The sequence below is a fragment of the Corvus cornix genome, chromosome 6 (assembly GCF_000738735.6).
Source record: "Corvus cornix cornix isolate S_Up_H32 chromosome 6, ASM73873v5, whole genome shotgun sequence".
NCBI classification, from domain to species: Eukaryota; Metazoa; Chordata; class Aves; order Passeriformes; family Corvidae; genus Corvus; species Corvus cornix.
Window position 1 is genome coordinate 28292484 of NC_046336.1, and position 17273 is coordinate 28309756.

Sequence of the window (17273 nt, forward strand, 5' to 3'; positions counted from 1 at the left end):
CCCTACGCAGCTCCTCCAGGGCCAGCGACCCCAAATTCACTGCTGTGGATTGTAGGACACCACTGCAGGGATTGGCACTGAGGCATGCAGGCATAAAATACAGAAACAGATGGGCATCATGCTACTAATTACTTATTAATTCCCTTAAGAACTGATTCTTGAGTAATGAATCTTCATGATTCTCCCAGAAAGACAAAAATGCATTAAAAGTGTATAAAATAATAAGCCATTCTTTTTCTTCAAGTCTGAGACTTTCACTTTTTTTTTCACTTAACTCCCAGCTTTCTCAGTAAGGTGCCTCCTGCTGCAATGAAAGAAGACTGGTGGAACAAGGACTGGAAGTAAGCAGCCTTAATCTACATTATCCTTTTTACCAGGGCATTGATTTTGAGACTTAGAAGTTTGTACAGGGACCACCTCATGTGTAAGCAACTACAGATATACTCACAAAAGGAGCTGAAGGCCTTGGTTATCAGACACCTCCACCTGTTGAAGAATACAGGCTGCCCCACAGACAAACACATTAATCTTATTCCCTGATTTATCCTCTTTTCAAGCTGCAACACTCTCTCACCTCTCTCACTCTCTTGTAGATGTGGTCCAAATTTCCAGTATCTGGGGTGTAAATGAAATGTTGCAGTGTCCCACCTACGACTTGCAGAGTTATGAATAGTTGGGAGGTACTTACAGAGTTCACCTGCAGCTTCCAAGCAGCTGAAGACCATCATCCCAACAAGTCTTCAGTCAGGAGCAGAGATCCAGGTTTCACTGACTGCAACAAATCAGAAAGATATTTGTGTAACCCCTAAGGAAGAAGAGCTGTGACAAGCACTAACCAAGCACAGCTCCAACCCAGAAAGACACAATTTACATTTCATATAGGACTGGAGGTAGCTAAAAAGGGCTTATCCAGGGCACAGCTGCAACCTTTTATTCTAATTACACACCTTGGGAGGAGAGAAGCAGCATTAACTCTTCAGTGACTGACTCAGGAAAGGTGTGATGTTTAGAGCACTCCTTGTTTCTGAGAACTTTTTACCATTACATTTGGAAATGCTCCCAGAGTATTATTCAATCTGCACTCTCCTTGAAGCAAATGATCTTTCTTTTCCACCCTCAACAGGATGAGGATGAAAGAGTCTTGCCATACATTTTGCTCTTTCCTTATGGATTCAGAAAAGCTCTTCTTAACAGCATCTTTGTTTCCACATCCGCTACACTCAATGCACAAAGAGTTCACTTGCTTTCTGATGGTGAGCCTTGTAAAGTGCATGCACAGCTACTTTTAGATTTCCCCTCTTTAAATCAGATAGGATTTTTTAAAAAACCTTTTTCCACTGGCTCCAGTGGGCACCGCCTGCTAGGGAAGTAAAACAGAGCCACATTTTATACTAGAGTTGATATGGTCTCTCCATTTTCCCTCTCTCCAGCATGCAACTGCATGGAAGACCTTGTTTCAGTCTCTCATGTAGCAAATTTGAAAGTTACTCTGCTTTTTGTAATCATGGAATGAGTCATGGGCACTTGAAGTTCAACAAATCCCCAGAGGCAGCCAGCTTGGTTTATTTTCAGCTCCGATGACCCACAGGAGGAATTTTTTTTTTTTTTTGAGACATGGGAATTGGATTTTTTCCCTTGTTATATATAAACAATCCTCCTAACATGAGAGAGAAAAAGTTCATATTAAAAGGCAATGCTTATTAAAATATCAGCTTCTCCCTGCTGCAGGAGGATTATTAGCATCACTGACTTCCTTCTCTGTTCCAGCAATCTATTGCCAGGTTTCTCAGAGAAGGACTTGTATGGTTGGTGCTCCCTGACAGCGAGTGTCTGGGAAGTTTATCCTTTTTGTGAGAACAGTGCTGCCAAGAGGGAAAAAAAAGAGGTGCTGAGTTTCTTGACCAAGTGGGTGAGAGAAGAACCCCCCTTTACACATGGGGCCACTGAGGTCTTCAGTAGAAACATGAGATTAATTATTTCCTCTCTAAGAATCAGTCTGGTACAGCCTGGAGAAATACCTGCTCAGAAAGAAAGTCATGTTTACTGCTGCATTTCAGACACTGTGCTACTGTGTACAAACACAGAGGCAGAGCCATGGCACTGTTAAAGGGGAAAAGTGAGGGTGATGTGATGGTCACGTCCAGTGACATCTAGCAGTGAAGTGACCCAGAAATGACACACTCAAATGGTGCACAATGAGTATAAATTGTCTCATCTTATGTCTTAAGTATTGCAAAAGGTATTGCTGGAAAAAGTATTTAGTTTATTGAAGTCTTAATGCACTACTTTTTTTCTTTACTTATTTCTTGAATCCATAAACCCCAAAACAAGTCTGGATTTTCAGTGAAGAGATTTAGAATTCAGGCTACAGAAGCCAATTTATCACTAAGATGCAAAAACTAGTTCTGTCTAAAAAGGGAGACTTTCTTATTTAAGAAAGAGAATCTGAAAAAGAATACCTAATTAAAGTGTTTTCTTTGGGTTTTTTTGAGAGAAAAATGTATGGGAGATGACATGTATTTAGATCTTTAAAAACCTGATCTCTTCCATGGGTTTAATTTGATTTCCATAGTATAAAAACATATCCTTCTCTTGTTTCTCTCAGTTTGTTCTAGAGCAGACACTTAAATAAAAATGCCTTTTTATAAAGCTATCTCTCTATTTTCTTAACCTATTTTTTAATCCATGTTTCTTTACAACGTTTGATGAAAAACCACTGACTGTTTTCCTGAGAGAAAATTGTTCAAAGTTCCCTTTTTAGTTGCTGAATATTAGCAGCACTTCTGTACACTCTGGCCATTAAGAATGGCTGCCTTATTTTCAACTCCCGTTATGCTTCTGCCCATTATCATTCTGGTTGCCACACAAGTGTGATTTTAAAACTCCTGGTGTGACAAAAACAAAGACAATAAAAGATCTGGTGACTTTTAAAGAGTCATTTAAGGATATACAGGTACTTTGAACCACCCCAGACTTCCCTTCTAGGAATTTCTGCCTTCCTTGGATACTCCCTTGCATGGCCAGTTTGTGATAACAAGGTCCCAGGCATGGATCCACATTTCCTCCAGTCATCAGATGACTGACATTTTCTGGGGATTCTAGTTTTAGTTTGGTTTTTTTTGGGTTTTTTTGGGTTTTTTTGGGTTGGGTTGGTTTTTTTTTAAGAGAATCCCTTGACTACTATCAACAGGTAATTTTGTTTCCCCATTCCTTAGGCATTTAGGAGGAGTGTCAGAACCCCTTCTATATAGAATACTGTTTACAGGTATATCCTTTTCTTTCCCTGAATATTTACAAAGCACACAGCATGAACCTTTTTCAGTCTGATACTTTAAATGGTGTGAGTTGTGGAATAATGGTGAGGTTATGAAGGAAATTGTGGTTTATACTACTGCAACTCAGGCTTCAGACCCACCTGTGCTCTTCTGTAAAAAGCAGAAAACAACTTACATGGGATGGTCAAAGTTTTCTCATCTCAGAACTGGTTTTTTTTCTGAAAACCAACACTAAATGGCCCTGGAGAGCTCCACCAGCCCAGACTTGCACGTTTCAGAGTGCTGTAGACACAAGCCTCAGGTGATTCATAGCGAGTAGAGAAGCTACATACACAAGGAAGGGAAAGAAAGATGTCTTTGAGAGCACCCAGCTGGTTGTGCTGGCTTTCCACTGCACCAAGTACCCGGTGAGTACTAAACATAACAGCAACATTTAAACTCTTGGCACAAAAACCCTCAATGTCTTCCTAAGAACAGTTGGGCCATTAGCAGCCGTTCAGTCAGACAGAGCACGGCTGTCTCAGGGCTATTAGGTGGTGGGGAGAGGTTGGTAGCGAGAAAATGTTGTACTGGAGGATCACACTGAGCAATTGCTTGGCTCAGCTGAGAGAGAAAGGCAGCCCTTGCTGCAGGGCTGATGGATGGGTGGAAGCCAAAAGGGAAATCAGCACTTCATAAAAGTTAATGACCAAGGATATACTTCTTATGAGTCCAGACCACAGCAGGATTCAAGTGCAAAGCACTGGACTATTTCCTCTTCCATTGCTCTCTCTTGTTCTGGGCCAGTCTCCCTCTCTTTTTTCGTTATTATTACTGTTAGTTTTTAATAGATGCCTTTGTGAGGAAGCCCTGAATAAAGACACCCTCCATTATTTTCTTCCATGTCCCTATCAGATCTGACTCAGCTGGGCCACCCTTTTTCTTTTCTGCTTTCCCAAAGGTAATATCTCAAGTGAGATTGAACATCCTCTTCCAGACAGCCCATTTTTGGTAAGAAAATTAATGCATGAAGCCAAACATTGGCAGATCTTAAGTCGTTATCCTGCACAGAGAGGGGCACTGGTGCTCTGAGTTCTAGGCATGAAGTATGTATAGACACCTATGCTGGCCAAGACTCACTGTGACACAATAACTAACAGTCTAACAATAAAAAATGTAAATAAAACATCTGAATTTCTTTCCAAAAAATAACCTTCTCCTAATCATTTAATTTTCTTTCCTTTTCACCTCCATATTTATCCCTCTATTTTACCTGGCATATTTTAATGCTTGCCTATTCTGTAACCAGCTCTGTAAATATTAATCCCAGTATAAGCAATTTCTGTAAAACTCCTACAAGTGGGCAAGGCATGGGAGATGAGTTACAGTGTCTGTGATCCAACCAGAAGTGCCCATGCCAGCTCCAGCACGATGGTTGTGTCTGCACAACACAGCCCTGAACTCATTAAGTCTTCTCACTGGTTTGAAAAATTAGAGTTTTATTCCAAACTCTGTCATTCATTCTGTGACCACAGGCTAAATATTTCCTCTTTGTTTTCTGTCTTCCCAGTTGTTAAGGACTCATAAAGATTCTACTCATTTTTAAGGCATTTTGAGCCATATGGGATGGGGTGGGGGAATCCATAGGCATTCAGGCTCAGTTTTGATGATTATGGTGAGTGGCATAAAACAGGAAGAAACCCAAGTAAAAATTCAATTCTAAGTTTGGTGCTATAAAGAAAGCTCTGGGATACATGAGCAAGGGACAAATCTAAAACCAAAATAATTCCAATAAAGCTTGTAAGATATAGAGTAAATATGAATACACTTTCAGTATTCTGCCTTATCAAAACTGCATTTATGATGGAATAAAAAATTATTGCATTGCTAAAGGAAGTCATAACTGTAAAGAAAAAAATGTTGAATTATTATGGCAGACTACACAGCAACAGAGCATTTATGGCTCCACTCAGGGCAGACTGCTCAGTCAGGGTTTTTCTCACATATATTACCATATAAACCTCCTGTGCCACTTGCAGTTTTGCAGAGTTCAGGTGATGGAAGTGTAAGAGGGGGATAACTTTACTTATTGCCGTGGAAACCTCTTTATCATCCATGTCTAGAGTTACTGTCCTTTTACGTGAGTTGGAAAAGTGTTCATTAACTCCCTGACATCTTCTCTTAACCCCAAAGTTTCTTTCTTCACACATGCATGCACACCATTATTATGGGAAGATGTGCTTTTACAAATCGTGTTACCAAGGTTGCTGCTATCTACTTGTCATCATTGTGCAGCTCTGACTTATCAGGTGAAAATAAATTATAACAGTACAGGACTGTCCCAAAATTCAAACACATGAATAGTAACCTCTTTGTCTGACTATTTCTGGGATAATGAATAAGCTCAGTGGACTGCAAGTTAAATATTTCATGATAGTTATATGATTAACTCATGAGGTTTTTGAGATTTTATGGCCAATATGATCAGGTCTATCTTTGTCCTTGTCAAGGAGATACATCCTTTTGGTCTCCATCTAAGGTTTCCTTTGCTACAGGTGCAGCAGTAGGATAACTAATCCCAGTCTTGACTGGGAAAGAGAAAAGACTATCCAAGTTTGCTGAGATTTTGAGCTGCTACTCTGCCTTCGAACTTATCCATTTCCATGGCAATACCAAGGGAAAGTACAGCATCTGTGCTGCAAAGCTTGCAGACAGCTTTTGAAATACCAGAATTTTTTGTGGGTACAGATGATATTGAACATATGGTGTTTGAAAGAGTGGCCAACATTGTAAAAGCCTTTGGAATCATCTGATGTTTTATTTTGTGTTTCTCCACCCTCAGCTTTTAAGTCTGTCATATTTTCCTAGTAGCAATATAGTGACCCATTTATGGCAACAGCTGCACATTCAACTTGTTACTGGTGATGTTATTTACCACAGTGAAAAGGAAAGATTCAAGAATACAATGATGACTCTAAATAAAAAAAACCAAGGGGAAAAAGGGGAAAAAAACCTAACCAAACAAAAGCAATGCTTATACTTCATTGTATGGCCTGGATTATCTTTCCATGACATATAAATGCTACTTGGTAGGCACAAGTTGACTCTGCATGCTCATGTTACATGTGCAGCTGAATCAAAAGCCCTCTCTCATCTATGAGGACAGTGTTCTAGATATTCCAGGCAGAGAGCACAGCAGTTTCTATCAGTGATGTGAAATGTCAGTGTTTTGAGGGGGGCCTGAGTGCTGGAGTGCTGGCCAGAGTAACGACCCATATGATTTGAGCATCGTTCTCCCTTTATTGTTTACCTACACAAGCTCATATCTACTTTTGCAAAGATTCACACCCTAGTCCCTCTAGACAGCCCCTAATCCGCAGGGGAGACGACCAGTGTATTGCTTTGCCAAGGACTTTCAGGGCTGCCTGCAGCCAGGTGCTTTCCAGGCTTGCCTGCAGCCAGGGGCCAGTTCAGGGGTTTTTCCTCAGCAACCCTGGGTTGTCCAATCTTCCCAGGGGTATCATATGCCCCTGTTCCACAAGGAATCCCTCTACAGCAGTGAGCTGGGAAATGCCATGAAGCATGAAGTGATGAATTGCCATCATTTTTGCCAGGCTTCATAATGCACACTGGCTTCATGTTACACTGTGTTTACTTGTGCTCGTGTATTAATTTGGTTAGGAAATATCTAAAAAGGTAAAGCCTTAAAAAACAGCTTTGGCTTGTTTCATTCTTTCTTAAATTTTGTGCAGTTTTTCTCAACCTTACATTTAAGTAAAAACTATTCTTTCTCAACTCATGCATTATGCAGTTCCCAACTCTCTCCATGCATCATCTGTCTCACGCTGAGGGATTCTAGTTGAGACAATGGCATCATACCACAAATGTGATTTTCTGCTATTAATTCTATGGAAAACCTCCTCTGGAATAGTTTAATTCCCTGGCATTTCCTGGGTATCTCATTATTTGTGAATTCGGGCTTCCAAAGCCTGTCTGTATAAAACAAACCTCCCAAGGCACCAAATTTCAGGTTTGAAAAGTCTATAAACTTCTGCCTTGGGCTGCATTGAAAACATGAGTACTTTGGGGCATCAGACTTTCAGTTTTGACCTAACATGTCATGAGACACTAATCCAAAACTGCATCAAACCAATCATTCAGATGAGTAACTAATAGTTTATTCAGAAGCTGGCAAAGAGACATCCTTCATATTTCATATGTGTCTGTCTGTGCTCTGTAACTCAGCAAAGCAGGATGTTAAGCCTGTATATCTTTTTCTAATTGTGCATCTGCACTTCAGGAAGACCAGTTCACAGCAAATATGGGACATGTCTCAGTTTCTCCTCACATCTCTGCAGTTTCAAGTCACCCAAATGAGTTTCCAGTTGGGATTGTCTGTAATAGGTGGCAGGAGAATGAGAAACTTCTGCACACTGACAGACTCCCACCGGATGCACACAGACAGAATTAAAGGAAATCCCAGGAACAGACTAATAGCATTCAGAATTCCATCTCTGGAAAAGGATGTAAAAGCTAGCGAAGGATGATGAGATTATTCATTGAAAGCTGTCTTGCAGTCAGCTCATGGGACATCCATACACTGCAGAAGGGAGGTTTTAGTTCATAGTCAGTTATGGCCTTAAAGTGCTTTTTGGTTTATGGTGCTTCTGAAGTGTTTCAAAAAAAAAAAAAAAAAAGCTCAACAAAGATACGAAAATGGAGGCTTACAAAACAAAACAAAACAAAACAAAGTTTTCAAACTGTTACAGAGAGAACAAACCTTCATATTTGGAAGAGATGTCCATGGAAATGTCAAGAACCCAGCCCCATGGGCAAGGGTCTTCAAAACCTTCTACAAGGAAGAAACTCTTTGGTTCCCTGAAACCTGAAGGATGGTTTTTGTACTTCATGCAACCAGGTCGACAAGTGGAGATAAGAAGTCAGTGAGAGGGAACACAGGGCTGTTTAATATTTGGCCAACCTTTATTTCTTATTTAACTTATCATTGAGTTAATTGATTTGTGAGTGATCCTTCAAGCCAGTTTACATTGCCTGATTGACAGCATTCTGTACCTAAGTCCTAAGCATGAGCTGCACAGGGCATGGTGGTGAAGGCTCTACCACAACCAAGGAAACTTCTTGCAGAGGCAGCCTAGGTTGAAAATTTAGTTCAGAAATGGTGGAAGAACTTGTGAGTGCCACAGTTCCACCTGCGTGGTTCTGCCTTCTGTATTCATTCCTTGCCTTTTGGACTGAGACTTCCTATAAGGGTGACAAGAACAAAAATGTTTTCTCTTTTTATCATGAACATCTGCATATTGGGAACTGTTTTGGTGCCTTAAAATCCTCTTTAACAAGACACAAAAAGAACTATCATTTTATTACATATCTGTGCTTGGTAATATGATAATATGAATTTCATCATTTGTAGTCATCAGTTCAAATAGTGTTTGGTTTTGTGGTTTTTTTTGGCAACAAAGGAATCCACCACTAACAAGATTTAGATAAGTAATTGCATGAGATTCCAGGGCTGAAATGCTCAGGATGACACTTTAAACTTGAAACTGGTTTCCATAATGTTAATCTCTTAAATATGGTGCCTGGAGATGGGTGGAGGTGAACAACTCTTGATTTGTATTACAACCTTAGTGGCAGAGATGGCCACAGAAAGAGATTAACTGAGAATGTGGAATAGAGCAATCAGACACACAGGATGAGCTTTACAACACTTTACGTTATTGTTCTGTAATGTGTTCTGTTTTTCTTTCTAGAGAACTTATTTTTTAAAGTCAAGGGTTGAAAAAAAATAGAAGAAATAATAGGATTATTGCAGCTTTCCCCTGCAACACTTTTGCAGCCAAAATGATACTAAAGGGATTGAAGTAACCTTTGCATTGCCCCATAGCAACACCAATCTTCCCTCCTCCTTTCTGCCAGCCAGGCACTGAGGCTGTCTCAGGCATTGTCTCACCTATTCAATGACACAGCTAGGGAATGAAAAGGGTGAGAAAAACCCTCCAAAAGTAGAGTAGGAAAGATGAAAAATGTTACCAGGGGGAACAGAAGCATTTGGGGAAGTGAGCAGAGACTGAGATTACAGCCTGGACACCTTTACTCATGACAGCCTCACAGGGGTGTGCAGCACCACCTTTTCTTTCTGGCTAAGCCAGCTGGGGAACTTACACCTTCACATTTGTACATTTGATGTCCAGGCCATCCTTTGCCAAGACTGTGGGCTCTTCTCCAACCCATTCCATTTCCCATTTCCATTTTATTCAAGTTACAGTTTAACATGGTAATTAGTTGCCGTGTAATGGATTTTGAGCTGAGAAAATACATGGGTCAAAGATGCTACAAAGCTGGTCAATTTGAATAGAGGGGATATTGCTGCAAACAAGGCATGGGGATCATCCAATCCTCTCCCTTGAACTCCCACAAAACTCAAGGCAGCTAGAAAAAGGCTCCATAACTTCATAACTACAGCATGGAGGCAGTTGGTTGCTGTGTTGCTGTGAAGCAACAGCAAAAGAAAACAAAAGAACATTTCATCTATTCACTTTAAGCATCCCTAACTATGCCTCTGTGGAAACTGCAGCTTGGTTTCATTGTGCTGCTGAAATAACCCCAAGATCTTGTGCGACGTTTCAAATAACGAGAACAATATATTTCCCCATTACTTTACTTACTTTAAGCACATGTGTTTTGTAGTTAATGTAGTTCCTGGTGTTGTGAGAGAGCAATGAAAATGAAATCCATGCTTAATGCACTGAACTTTGACAACAGCAGCTGCAACTCAAAATTAAAATCCACTGCTTTGTTTTGCTCCCAGGGTCTGAACCAGCTTTGAGGAAGTGTTGCAGCACACTGTGAATGAGGACATCTGAAATGAAAAACGCCTGAATGGCTGCCCGAAGGACAGATCAAATCACCAAAAGCAAACAGTGATGTGCCAGGCTGTTTGCTGAATACTCAGGTGAAATCAGACAAAACCCGTAAGCCTTGGAAATTTCAAGACAAAAGAGAGAGACTGAATTTTTATCATCTGCTGAAAGGCACTAATCATGGAGATAAAAGACTCATTTAGACTGGCTGACTTGACCCAAAAGCCAGAGGAAGCATTGAAGGCAATGAGGTTTCTGCCACTGGTCTCAGAGCACTTTAGATCTGGCCAGAAGACATATACACTACAATTTTGGATTAAGCTGTCTTGAGAGGGGTAGTGAATTTTTGGTTTGGGCTTTTTTCGGAGAGGTGGGGCGAGAGCTGTCGTGGTTTGGTTTTTTTGTCCAGACAGCAGCAGCAATGAACTGAACATTAGTTATTTTTGTCAGCGATCTGATGATGTCCTTTAGGTGTTCAACTGCATTTTATAATGACCCAATACCCAGGTTTTGTTCATTTGTTTTCCCCTTGTGTCATCAAGGACCTGCTTTGGATCTGTGGTTGAAATAGAAATTATGCAGGCCCCAGGCCGCCTCTGAAGGAGCGTTCTTTAGGATAACCTCTGCTGAGTGCCTGGCAGGCATCAGCCTCAGCTGTGCCTGGCCTGAGCCAGGTGGAACTCTCTCCAGTGATTTTCTTTAAGTATCTACTATAGTGACAGTGGGAGAAAAATCCAAGAGAGGGAGGGGTGTGCAGACACTATGGTCTTAAAAAGATTGTGAATGAGGACTGCAGAGTCACTGGTGCCACACTTGCCTGCTCGCAGGGGATGGCAGCTGTGGCAGCCAGAACTCACCACTTGAAACTGGAGTCTTCCTGCTGCCCATCCTCCACAGAAGAAGCAGTTCCTAGTCGTACAGTGTTCAAGGCAAAAAGTCCATCCTAGAGGGATAAGTGGCAGGTAGGCAAATAACACGGCCCTACTGAGCCTGAAATTTGGCATGTAAAGTTAGTCACTTAAAATGAAAGAAAGTGACAAGGTTTACAGCTGAAGTAGGTTCCTATGATGTAAAAGATTATTGATTCTGTTAAATAATAAAGTCACATTACTGAATGAGATTCTTGTTATATGTTAATGGCAATAATGTAAATATCTTGCAGATCTCTGTGCGCCATTCACCACTCATTTTCAATGAGGAATAGAAGTAGCAGGAGTCAATAGGTCTGACTCTGCAAGCCTGCTTTCTTTTTACAGTTAACTTTCCATGTATTGAAATGCTCTGAATACAGATTGAGTTGCTTTGTTCGATATTTATTATTGTTCCACCTCCGTTGAAATGGGAACAGCTATGGCTTTGATAAATAGATTCAAAGGCAGTCAAAATTCATTGTGCCTCTTCTAAATGCTTCTGTGTCCTCTGCTGGAGCTCTTTTTGATTAACTCTTCCAGCAAGACTTCTGAATCAAAATAGATTTATTTCTTACTTTCATAGAACATCAGTGCAAACCCTTTTTTTGAACCAGACTGTCCTATGTCACATATTTGTCCAATTTTTTGAACAGCCAAAGCTGTTCCTCTTTTCCATGTTGAGAGACATGGTACTCCTTAAATCATGGAGGCCGTGCACACGACAACTGATAGATAATTAAAAATAAAGGTGTCAGAATCTGGCAGTAGAACTTCATTAGCTTTCCAAAGCATACCAAAGAACATTCATTACCACAGTATAAAGTATCATAAATAATTAGTACTAAATCCACACATGCCAAGTGAATGATCGGTATGACTTCATACTGTGATCAACTTACCTGTTAATTTCATTACTGTGTTCATTTACAAGCTCAATATTTTGCCAATTCTGCCATTCACACTCATTCTCCCAGCATTTGTGTGAAGAGAGAAAAAAACCACTAGCATTGTCTTGCTATTTTCTTAAGTCACAACACCAACTAATTATAAATATTTCACCAAACAATAATAGCACAATCTTGATTTAACTCATCCGCAAGGCACTTGGCTTTTGAAGTAGGATAATATTACAAATTGCAGTTGTAAATTACGGCAATGTTAAACATGAGGCTGATGCAAACCTTCCGAAAATGCAGGAAGCTGAGCTTAAAGATGCATATTATGTGTATAAAGCTCTTCTTCAAGAATTCATGTTTGTGCCTCTTCCCTCTTCCTTTTATTCATGTCCTCACTGAACGAGGAGTTTTTTCTCCTAAGAGGAGAACTGAGTGCACAGAAAAAGAGCATTGAAATTACTTACTTAGATACACACATAGACATTTTAAGTAAATATGCATTTAAATTTACTTCCAAGATCATCTTTGTCAGCAGCCCAGGATGTGACTCACAAAGAGGGGCAGCGTTAGTTTAAAGTGATTGTTGTGTTTGTTCTGTTATTAAGTTTTGATGCCTGGTGCTACAGGGCAGGGCAACACAGCAGGGCTAAGTGGGGAGAGAAGTACCATGAAAATTTAACTGGAGGCATGCACCAAGAACCTGGAAACAGCAGAACACAGACACTCTAAGGCATCAAAGGAATGAACAAAATAATCCACTCCTCCTATTATGCTCATTGTCCTTTCTTCCTGAAAGACACCTCCTGCTTTCACCTTTGCTTCAGGTTTAATCCAGACATCTGTTGAACTACCCTGTTTATTGAAACTTGCTGTTCAATACACCATTACTGACAGTTGAGCTAACTGGAGGGCCTTGATGTGGCCCCAGGACAGAAGAGCAGAGCTGCAGCAGGTGTTCAGGGCACAGGAACGGCTCCCTAGCCCCTTCCCAGGCATGTGGCATCAAGGACTCCTCTGCGAGCTTCAGCTGCTGCCAATTTGAGTAAGTAGCTAAGAGCAGTCCACCTTGCTGTTGTGCTATTTCCTAAATAATCCACAAGCATAACAGTAACAGGTTCACCCCAGGTGTGATTATCAGTAAGTAATATTCCCACTCCCTTTCTATTTTTTTTTGAAAAAGAGATGTGAATTCACCCAACAGAAATGGGAAATATCAATTAAAATAAAATTCCTGATACAGGAGAGAGAAAAACAGTGAAAGCATTTAAAAAGTGTTGAAAGATTCCAATTAATTTTCCATTAAAGAATTGCTCATTGTTTTGAAATCGTACAGAATGAGAATAGAAGGTTACAAAATTATCACAGCAGCATAATTCAATTTACAAAGAATTTTTAAAAATTTTTTTTACCTTCCTAGCATTTATGGATGGGGAAGAAATGTACACAGTCTAAAATATTTTCAGAGGCTCCACTTGGCTCCATAGTTGAGCCGTTGGCAAGAGGCTGCCTGGTTGTATTTCCCAAAGAAGCACTGAAGTGGCCGAGCCCGACGGATCCCAAGTTTTCACTAGGCTGAGTACAAGACAAGGCTGTTAACAGCACGCGCTGAATCGAAGGGAAGAGAGACACAGCCACATTCCTGCCACTGGGCAGCACTACCCAGCTGAGGGCAAGCTGGGGCTGCCCCTCCTAGAACAAAGTTCTGCCAGAGCCTGGCACAGCTGCACATGGAAGGCTGCAGCTTTCCTCCCCCAGGAGAAGCAAGAAAATGTTGACAGCAAGAAATGTGGGGAAGGAGCTGGCTCCCAGTCCTGCTGCCTGGGTTTGGACCACCCAGTCTACCTGAGAGGGCATCACGAGCCTTGCAACTGGTTTGGGACGGCGACACCTCACACTTAGAGGGGGAGGTGGTGGTCACACCAGAAAGCCAGATGCCTCGAAGCAGACAGGAGTCCTGATGGAGTTTCTGAGTCAGCTAATATAATTCAGCAGATTCCACAGAAGACTAAATAACAGGATTTGGTGTCAGAGAGAGACTGCAGGGAGCTTGGTTGTTGTCTACAGAAATTCATGGGAGATACTGCGTTCCTGTTCAGTAGTTCCTGTTCAGAAAGTGATTTAGCCACTTGTTTTACTCTATTTAAAACAGTCAGCCTGTTAGTCATAAGAGAAAATAGATTATAAAGCCTGAGAAGCTGTCTTTTTTTTCTTCACAATGGCTGCAAGCAGGTCCTCCAATACTTAACTGGCCTGGGCAGTTTCCCTCAGCTCTCCTTTGTCCATCTCCACGAGGAGGTATATCATCACAAGAAACCAAATCAAAATTTACTGCCAGATTAAAGGCACTGGAGATCAGAGCAAGTTGCAAGGAACCACTGTGCATTAGATTAACACTCAGACCAATGCTGCTTTGAATTCCACTCGTTTCACAGATTATCAGGGAACAATAATCAAGTTAAAACAAGGCCGTTTCTTCTTAGCAGCCATCACGCTTGGCTGGAACTTGTTCTGTCTCTGTCTGCACTAATCAGTCACTTCAAAGTTTGCCTGGCACCCTCTGGGGCTGCCCCCCACACAGAGCCTCTCCTTACCCTCTCATTTCAACTTCTTCCCAACTTCTGAGACTGGTGGGAGAGAACTCAGAGGGACAAGTCACCAGATGCAGAGCAGGAACCTCAGAAGCATAAGGCTAAACCCAAGCACGAAGGAACATTTACTTTGTGAACTTGGTAGCTTGCCATCTCTACTTCGTTTCCCAAGGTAGATTTCTCTCTGCTTTTGCATCAACAGAGGCAATAACCTTCAGCTCTGCTCCCTTCCTTTTTTCTCCTCTTGTTGTACAATGAAGAAAAACTGACTCAAGGTTAGTGGTAAGAGAGAGCATAGTCTTTAACCATTGCAGTTCTCATGCAGCATTTTGATAACTCCTCTGCTAACAGAGCTGATAGAGAGGAGAATGACAGAGGGGAGGACATTCCCTTCTTGCTCCTTTTCTTCACTACTTTGAAAGTTTTGACTATTTTCACATAACTACAGAGCTAACAAAAATGAGAAGTAAAATGGCTTTTGAAACGTGAAAATTCAATATTAGAAATGTGATGAGAAGACACAAATGTAGCTGTTTGAAAAGGTTTGCTGAACAGAGAACATAGGGCTGTTGAACAGCTCCTGCACAGGAAGAATGAAGAGAGCAAAAGGAGCAGGCTGTGGGGAGATAGAGCAGAGATAGACTGAGATCCTTTTAATTGAAAATTCAATACAGCTTCATTCATTATATATTTTTTATGAAACAGTGGAATGAAAAAGAAAAGGCTTCAATGAAACATGGGGCTTCCAGCTTGCTCAAGAATATCACAAAAGCCCTTATTCTGTTTCCCTTGAAGCCAAGAGAAACATGTCTTTTCTGCTTCAATTTTCAGCTCTTTGAAGCAGAAACTCAGTCTTTTATGTCTCCCTACAGTGCCCAGTGCAATAGGTCTCCTGTCTCAGCAGGGACTTCTAAGTGCTATTGTAATAAAATTGATTAATCATAATTTTTAATAACTCCTTAATATTTCCAGTATCATCCTTGACTAAAAAAATGTATGCAGGCTGAAAAGGCATGAAAGTTTAATTTGGAACACAGTTAAGATAAGTTTTTGCTGCAAGAAAATCTAACACCAAAGGTAGTAAAAATGTTGATCATATCAAGCAGATGAAGAAATAATATTAACAGAGTAACAAAACAGAAATCTGGAGTTTACATCTATTTGTAGCCTAAAAATTACGTGTGAGATGAGTGGGATATGCAGGGATGCTATTTACGACTTCATAAGAGGGAGAGGTGCTGTTACCCAGCTCCATCTGCATGGCAATGAAGGACCACTCAGAGATAGGTGTGTAAATCTTCCTGATGAGATTCCTCCCCACTCTTTTGCAAAGCAGCACTTAATATTGACTCCTGCACTATCACATAACCCCCACGATAAGCACAGAAATGGAAGGGCCAGCTCACATCTCTCACTGGCTCTGGCTCAGGCAGCAAATGTGGGTGGACACTGCTGCATCACTCTGCACTTCAATAAATGTTTTTAAGGCTTATTTTTCATAGCAGGAGCAGGAATGAAAAATAAGGTTCAATTGTATGTGTCGACAGGCTGGGAGAAGTGCCAGTGTGCCATAACCCCAAGTACCAGCCCAGCCCTTCCACTCTGTAAAGTACAATTATAGTAAAGTGGTTCAGAGCCTGGCAAACATACCAGAGGCACACGTGTGCCTCTCTGCAAATATGCATATGCAGGACTCACAAACAATCCTGGGGTTTTCTTTTTTTCCCTGGTGAAAAGAAGTTAAAAGCCTTAATGTGAACTATCCTTTTCCCTCGCTAGGGCAGATTTCTGCCTGAGGGAGTTTCTCTAGGCTTCCCTCCAAGTCAGTGAAGAACACAAGTATCACAGAAGGGGCCCATCTCCCCCTGTGGGAAACAGGGGATGCTTGGGCCATTCCCATCTCTCTCCATTAGCTAGCTACAGTCCATCCTAGGCAGCTGCCTGAGCCTTACACATCTCACACCTGGCTGGATTAAATGCTGGCTACTTGGATGCCTCATGTCATTTGAGTTGAAGTTTTGTATACCTCCACAGCAAAGAACCACAAATATATCTAAACATGCTTGTTTTGTAGAGAGAGAACTGCCTATTTTAAAGTCCATTTTCTGTGGTGATTAGCAATTTTCCTGGATTTACCAGAAGGATCATTCTGAAGAGTTTAGCTGGACAGAGAGCAGTTACCTGGTCTGTTTGAATTTCACAAAAGGAACAAACCCTAAGCCAAGAATTATTCTTGGAAGTGACTCACTAATAGTTAGACTAACTATGTTACATTAATTTCAAACTAATTATACATGACTGGCAACAAAAAGGAGATAAATTATAAATTGCATTTTTAAAAATTATTCCTGAAAGCATATATTTTTTTCATTGAAGAAAAAACGTGTATCATGATTTTATTGAAAATCCAGGTCTTGGATGATGTCGGGTCCCATGAATAAGCACAGCAGGTGATCACACAGCTCTCACTGCAACAGAACCCAACTCAGCCTGCTCAAAACCCCAACTCACATGAAAGCCCAGCACTCCTAGCCATGTAGGCCAGGAAAAAACAGTGATCACATTTATTATTTAAGGAAAGGGATAGCAAAATGATGAGCACATCTTGCAGCAGGTATCTGCAGCCTTAAGGGAGGCAGCAGCATGTCCTGCAGCCCCTCTGGCACCGAGTCTCTGTGCTGCAGCAACTGCTCCACTTTGTCTCACCAAAATACATGAGCAGGCTGGGGAAATCTGCTGGGGC

General features: G+C 41.1%; 1 long non-coding RNA gene across 1 annotated transcript in view; it reads right to left on the reverse strand.

Annotated features, from left to right (window-relative positions):
* Positions 1–688: 688 nt before the first annotated feature.
* The window catches only part of LOC109144761, a 228207-nt gene continuing 211622 nt past the window's right edge, over positions 689–17273 (reverse strand). Inside the window, exon 3 of the long non-coding RNA XR_005602200.1 lies at positions 689–772. This is a non-coding gene — a long non-coding RNA (uncharacterized LOC109144761). The remainder of the gene's footprint in view (positions 773–17273) is intronic.